General features: G+C 34.5%; 1 protein-coding gene across 2 annotated transcripts in view; it reads right to left on the reverse strand.

Moving 5' to 3' along the window:
- Nucleotides 1-7,180, reverse strand: part of LOC106883333 (putative protocadherin beta-18) — a 335,715-nt gene that overhangs the window by 128,446 nt on the left and 200,089 nt on the right. For both annotated transcript variants that reach the window (XM_052973083.1, XM_052973084.1), the window contains exon 3: nucleotides 6,318-6,424. The gene's annotated coding sequence lies outside the window, so the exon portion shown is untranslated. The remainder of the gene's footprint in view (nucleotides 1-6,317; nucleotides 6,425-7,180) is intronic.

The raw sequence follows: 7,180 nt of genomic DNA on the forward strand, positions 1-7,180 counted from the left end.
ATATAATGCATATATATATATATATATATATATATATATATATATATATATGGTTCATATGCATATATGCAGATATCTATATATATATATATGTATAAATATATAGAGTGTGAGAGAGAGAAGGAAAGACAGATAGAGAGAGGGGTTATATACTGCGAAAGATTTGAATGATTGTATATTATACAATCACACCAAAACACACACACAAGATCAAATCATGCATGAATATATACTTGCATATGTATGTGCATGTACATGTACGTATATGTTGTTGAAGAAACCTTCATTATTCTCACACTGTGATACTAGTTTTTCACATCCAGCAATATTATCTATTTTTCTTCTCAATATTAATTCTTTTTAATATTCTACATATGTCTAAAATTGAACTCTATGGAACAATAACACACATAAGCATGCACTCACAGAAACAGAGAAACAGACAGACAGACACACACACACACACACACAGACACACACACACACAAACACACACACACATACAAAACATACAAGCATGTACACACACGCAAACACATGAGTATACACACAGAAGTATGTGCATATAGAAATATACTTATGTTACAAATATGCACACTGCTAAATAAGTGTGTAAATATATGTGCTAATATAATCTTGCAATATTTCGAAGATACTGAGATGGCAGAAATGTATGTAATATATACTTTTTTTTTAAACTTACTATAGTTGGATTTACTGTCAAATCATCTTAACTTAGTTATCGAGTAGAGATAAAAATAGGCTGTAAAATACAGTAAAAGCATTTATCTCATTCCTAAATTAGGAAGAAAGATTGATAAGTGCTTTGTAGTAGGACACGGTTAACTGGTCAAGCAATTTGATATGTATTTTTGAATGCAACCAATTCGTCTTTTCTTTCCCATAATCATTTCTAAGAAATTTTTTTACATTAATATCAGAGCAGATAATTCATAATTTTGTTTCAAAGATTTATTCTCATTACAAATGTAGCACCAAGATAGGATACTTTACTTCACTATGTTGCACATAAATAAGATAACCTATCCTGCTAGCACTAAGTGACTGATGAATTATTTTGGTCAGGATATGAAAGTACAGTTAAAATAACAGGAAGAACTTCCTATATCTCATTGGCAGAATCTTTCAATCGAAAAGCTAGTTCTGTTTATTTTGGTTTACTGCACTCTGAATGCAAATTCTGCTCTGGTCAACTTTAATTTTTGTTTTTGTAGTATCTGTTGTGGGTTTTTGTTTCTGAGTTCAAATTCCATCTCAAGTTTCAGATCCTAGTGATAGCCATGTCCAGGATAATGGATTGACAGTATTGTTAGGATGTTAGATGAGATGTCTAGCTTGTATGTGCTTTAGATCTAGATGTACTAAGTTCAAATTCTACCCCTGTACAGATGTTCTGTGCTAACCATTTTACCATGAGAGCACTCTTGTCTAAGCAGCAATTGGGCAGCATGGTTGGTTAGATCTACAAGTACAGAGAAGTTGGCTGTGGCCAGCTGAGATTTGACCCAACTATGGAATAATAATAACTAATTGTAATGAAATGGAAATTTAAGGAGATTGAATGATAGATACACTATTAGAGTAATTGATAATACAGTTGCATGACAGATATATGATTCAAGTCCCAACTGCAAATATGTGATAGTTTCATGGCTCAAGTCCCAACAGTAAACCTGTTACTGACAAGTAAATAGGTTATGGCTCAACTCCAAGGATTAAACCTTTCACCAACAAGTGAATAATCATGGCTCAAGTCTCAATAGTAAACTTTTCACTGACAAGTGATAGGTTGACGGCTCAAGTCCTATCAGTAAACCTGTTACTCTTTCCAGTTTCAAATTCCTGCTTACAATATCTAATATAATTTATACAACAATCAGCTTTAGAAGAAGGAAATGACACACCTGTTCCTTTTGTTGTTTTAATATCTTTTAGACATGTAAGTTGTAAACATTCAGATATCAAACATTTCCAGAGTTAATTCTTGACCTATGATCAAAGATATTCAGCCACCATGCTCATCCTATTTTTAAAGTAAGACTACATTAAACATTTTTTTTTTACTAAAGATGGTAGTGTATATTCTGAGAGGAATTTGATTGCTATTCATTGACAAGTTGATTACATCAACCCCAGTGCTGGAATGGTACTTATTTTATCAACCTCTGAAGGATGAAAGACAAAGTTGACCTCAATGGAATTTGAGCTCAAAACATAAAGAGCTGGAAGAAATGTTGTTAAGCATTTTGTCCAACATACTAACAATTCTGACAGCTTCCCAGATGAATAATAATAATAATAATAATAATAACAATAATAATAATAGTAATTTACTAAGCATTTCGCCCTGCAAGCTAACGATTCTGCCAGCTTACCGCTTTAATAATAATAATAATAGTAATAATAATCCTTTCTACTGGAAGCACAAGGCCTGAAATTTGGGTGAGGGGGATAGTCAATTACATCGATCCCAGTACTCAAATGGCACTTAATTTATTGACCTTGAAAGGATGAAAGGCAAAGGCGACCCTGGTGACATTTGAACTCAGAACAGAAAAAATATCACTAAGCATTTCATCCAGCATGCTAATGATTCTGCCAGCTTGCTGCTTTAATAATGATAATAATAATAATAATAATAATAATAATAATAATAATAATAATAACAATAGTTTCAAATTATGGCACAAGGCCAGCAATTTTAGTGGGAGGGGGTAAGTCGATGACATCAACTCCAGTGCTTAGCTTGTACTTATTTAATTGACCCCAAAAGGAATCAAAGGGTAAGATGACCTTGCAGCACAAGACCTCAGAATATAAATCTGGAAGGAATGTCATGAAGCATTCTGCCTGGCATGCTAATGATTCTGCTAGCTTGCCACCTTAGCCCATTACCTCCCATAATTCTATTAAGTGGAATTTTTTTTATGAAACTTTGATTTCTAGCATAAAACAGCCTTAGAAATACGCTGGAATGATCAAAATAACATTTCAAAATAACATTTTAAATAGAAATGAGCAAGATATTGGGTGAAAAATTAGCAAACCTCATTTGAATATCAGAGAAATATACCTAGTAGATATAGCAAAAAAGTTAGATATGTGTAAATATTGACAGATAATTATGAAATTTGTAATTTTTAAGTGATCTCATATGAGATCACTGGTAGGTAATGGGTTAATAATGATAATAACTGCTTCTAATTTAGGCACAAGTCCGCTAATTTCATGGGGAGGGGAACTCGCTAACCCCAGTACTTGACTGGTACTTTATTTCATTGACTTGGAAGTCAAAGTTGATCCCATAATCTAGAACATCCGCAAAAAGAACATGAATATAGCCCAACAAAATTTAATGAAAATGATTGAGTGATAACTTTATTGGACATGAAAATCTAGAGAAAAAAGGATTTGGAAAATAAAGACTTAAAGAAAGATACTCAAAGATGCACATACATGGTTGTGTGGTAAGTAGTTTACTTGACAACTACATGGTCCTGGGTTCAGTCCCATTGAGTAGCATCTTGGGTAAGTGTCTTCTACTATAGCCTCTGACTGACCAAAGCCTTGTGAGTGGATCTGGTAGAGGGAAACTGAAAGAAGCCCATCATATATATATGTGTATGTGTGTATGTTTGTGTTTGTATCCTCCACCGCCACTTGACAACCGGTATTGGTTTGTTTATCTCCCCGTAACGTAGTGATTAGGCAGAAAGATACTGATAGAATAAGTATCAGTTTTAAGAAATAAAGTAAGTAATGAGGTTGATTCATTTGACTAAAAAAGCTTTTCAAGGTGGTGCCGCAGCATGGTTGCAGCCTAATGACTGGAACAGATAAAACATTCTGAACATTATTATTATTATTTTAGCACACTGGGTGAAATGCTTAGCAATATTTCACTAGTCTTTACATTCTGAGTTCAAATCCCGCCGAGATCAATTTTGCTTTTCATCCTTTCAGGATTGATTAAAATAAGTACCAGTTGAGTGCTGAGATCAATGTAATCGATTAACCCCTTCCCCCAAATTTCAGGCCTTGTGTCTATAATAGAAAAGCTTATTATTATTATTATTATTATTATTATTATTTTAGCATGCTACGTGAAATGCTTAGCAGTATTTCTTCTGTCTTTACATTCCGAGTTCAAATTCTACCGAGGTCGACTTTGCCTTTCATTCTTTTGGGGTCAATAAATTAAGTACTAGAAAAATACTGGGGTTGATGCAATCGACTTAGCCCCTTTCCCAAAATTTCAGGCCTTGTGCCTATAGTAGAAAGGATTATTATTAATATTATTATTATTAAAGTGGCAAGTAAGGTGGAGAGACAGCAGAATTGTTAGTGTGCCAGACAAAATGCTTAGCAGTATTTTGTCCATCACTAAATTCAGGGTTCAAATTCCACAGAGGTTGACTTTGCCATTCATCCTTTTGGAACCAATGAAATAAGTACCATTTGAGCACTAGAGTTGATGTCGTTGACTCCCCCAAAATTTCAGGCCTTGTGCCTTTAGTTTAAAGGATTATTATTATTATCAAAATTATTACATGCTATTCTATTTAGTGGGCATGTCATCATGAGGTTTGTTAACAACAAGATTCCTTGAATTTCAAGAATCTTTCTTAAGACTCTGGCAGAATAAAGAATTGCCCTTTGCTGCAAGTTAACAATATGACCCCCAATTCCAATATCCTTCAACTTCTGAGGTAAAGTTTGGGTGTTGTGTAAAATACACCATTTACCATAGGTATATTTGACATCTTGGTTTTCCACAATCTCTTCATCTATTTGGCTCGGTTCTAGTATTTCTCAATTTCTTTTATATCCATTCTATTATCATATGGTATTGTAAAGCCTACGGGTTTTTTTTTTTTTGTCTTTTTGACTTTAATCATATATGGTCTTCTTGCTTCAATATTATGAATATAAAATGAAAGCGGTGAGTGAGCTGGCAAAATTGTTAGTGGCATTTCATCCATCTTTACACTCTGTGTTCAAATATCCACCAATGTCAATTTTGCCTTTCATCCTTTCGGCGTCAATAAAATAAGTACCAGTTAAGCACTGGGGTTGATGTAATTGACTTACTCCCTCCCCTCGGAATTGCTGGCCTTGTGCCAAAATTTGAAATCAGTATTATTGATATCACAATGAAGATGATAATGATGATGAAGCAGTGATAGAGGCCTGCAATTGCCATGGGCCTTACGCCGTCCTTGAAGCTCAGCTAATAAAAATAAAGTAAAAAAGAAACAACAACAACAACAACCATGGAACAAGGATACTACATTGGTAAATCTAAACTATGGAAGGCTGGAATGATAGAATTATGCCTAGTCTAAGAGGCTACCATAATCACCATCAGTAATACAAGCTAAATCCATTGACCTGTCAGGCAACAGTTCGTAGTTCTTACACTTGAAAAACTAATAATATCCCTTCACGACAAAAGATTCCTCTGGCTTCAATTATCTGGGCTCTCTGTTAGCAATGCCAAAGAAAATATTCATTCATGTAGCAATTTCCCCGCAAACCTTCCAGAAGATTAGTTGTTTGACATAGGGAGCCGCTAATGGATATCTGATATTGCTTTACGATGTCATTTGGGGAATTTGTTTCAGAATAAAAGAAAACAGAGAAGGAAAAAATGGTAAAGAAAAGAGAAATAAAAATCCAAATCTGCTTCAATACACTCACAAATTATGTCATTCCTCTATCTCTCAACAGTCTTCCTCTAACCCTTTCTCTCTGTATCTCTCTCTCCTCTTCTATCCTCTTGTTATTTTCATATATCTGTGTGTCAGTCCCTCTCGTACAAAATTCACCTGTCTCTTTCCTTTCTAAATTCTATCTCAGTGTCTCAATCTGTCTGTCTGTCTGTCACTCTTTTTTTATAATCTCTGCCTTTATGTCTGTCGGTCCCCCTCATACACATATTCCCCCATGTTGTTTTTCAAACTTCGTATCAGTCTTTCTGTCACACACTCTCTGTCACACACTATTATACAAACATCCCTCTTTCCATCTCTCTCTCTCTCTCTCTCTCTTTTTTTATCTCTTTCTCTCTCTCTCTCTCTCTCTCTTTTTTTATCTCTCTCTCTCTCTCTCTTTTTTTATCTCTCTCTCTCTCTCTCTCTCTCTCTTGTGAATCACACCCTATGTGTCTATCACTCCTTTTCCTTGACATACACACAGATGTAAATACATAAAATTTCCTAAATTCCACTGAGTGGGTTACATATATATATATATATATATATATATCAGTAAATGTATATATAGGTATTACAAACCTGACAATCAGTAGCCATATTGGATAGATATTGGGATCACATCGACAAAGTACCATCTTGCTCAGATCTAAGATCCGGTGAAATAAGTTATAGAATTATTCAGAATCCTTTGAAAAGAAAAGAAAAAAAGAAAATGAGATAAAATGAAAATAACATAAATAAATAAATCAATAAGAAAATTAAATTAAATTAAATTGAAAAAAAAACATAAAAAATAAAATAGAAATTTGCTCCCTTATTTAAAAAATTACAATAAAAAAATAAACAACACAGAAAAACGGTGAAGTTGGTGGCATTTACTTTCCTTGGCTCTTGAAGCCCCTCCATCCTTACCTACCCCTAACCCACCCATGACATTTTGCATTGTCGTCGTTACTGCTGCAGATGTTGTTGTTGTTGCCAATGCAGCTTTTAATGGTAATTGGTTGTGGTAGTGGTAGTGGTGGTGGTGGTGGTAATGGTAATGATGAAGCAGAGGAGTAGGAGAAGAGGGCTGAGGTAAAATAAGATGAAGGCAGAATAAGTGAGGGTAGTAGTAGTAGTGGTGGTTGTGAAAGAGGCGGAAGAATAAGAAAGGTGGGGGGGGGTGAAAAAGGGAGTAAAAGAAAGCAGAGAACGGGTTGTCAAAAATATGCGGAATGTCAGACTCTCCCCCCAACCCCTTCTCCCTCCTCCTCCCCACTCATCTCCACTACCATCACCATCACCACCTGACTGAGAAAGAAAGTATATGCAAGCATCTCATCACTCATCACACAGTGTTCAGTGTTTAGTTCCCAAGAAGTCAAAACAATGCAATTTAAGAAAAAAAAAGTAAAAATAAAAATAAATATGAAACACATAACATAGCCCCCCCCCTCATT

This window comes from Octopus bimaculoides, chromosome 14 (genome assembly GCF_001194135.2).
Source record: "Octopus bimaculoides isolate UCB-OBI-ISO-001 chromosome 14, ASM119413v2, whole genome shotgun sequence".
NCBI lineage: Eukaryota > Metazoa > Mollusca > Cephalopoda > Octopoda > Octopodidae > Octopus > Octopus bimaculoides.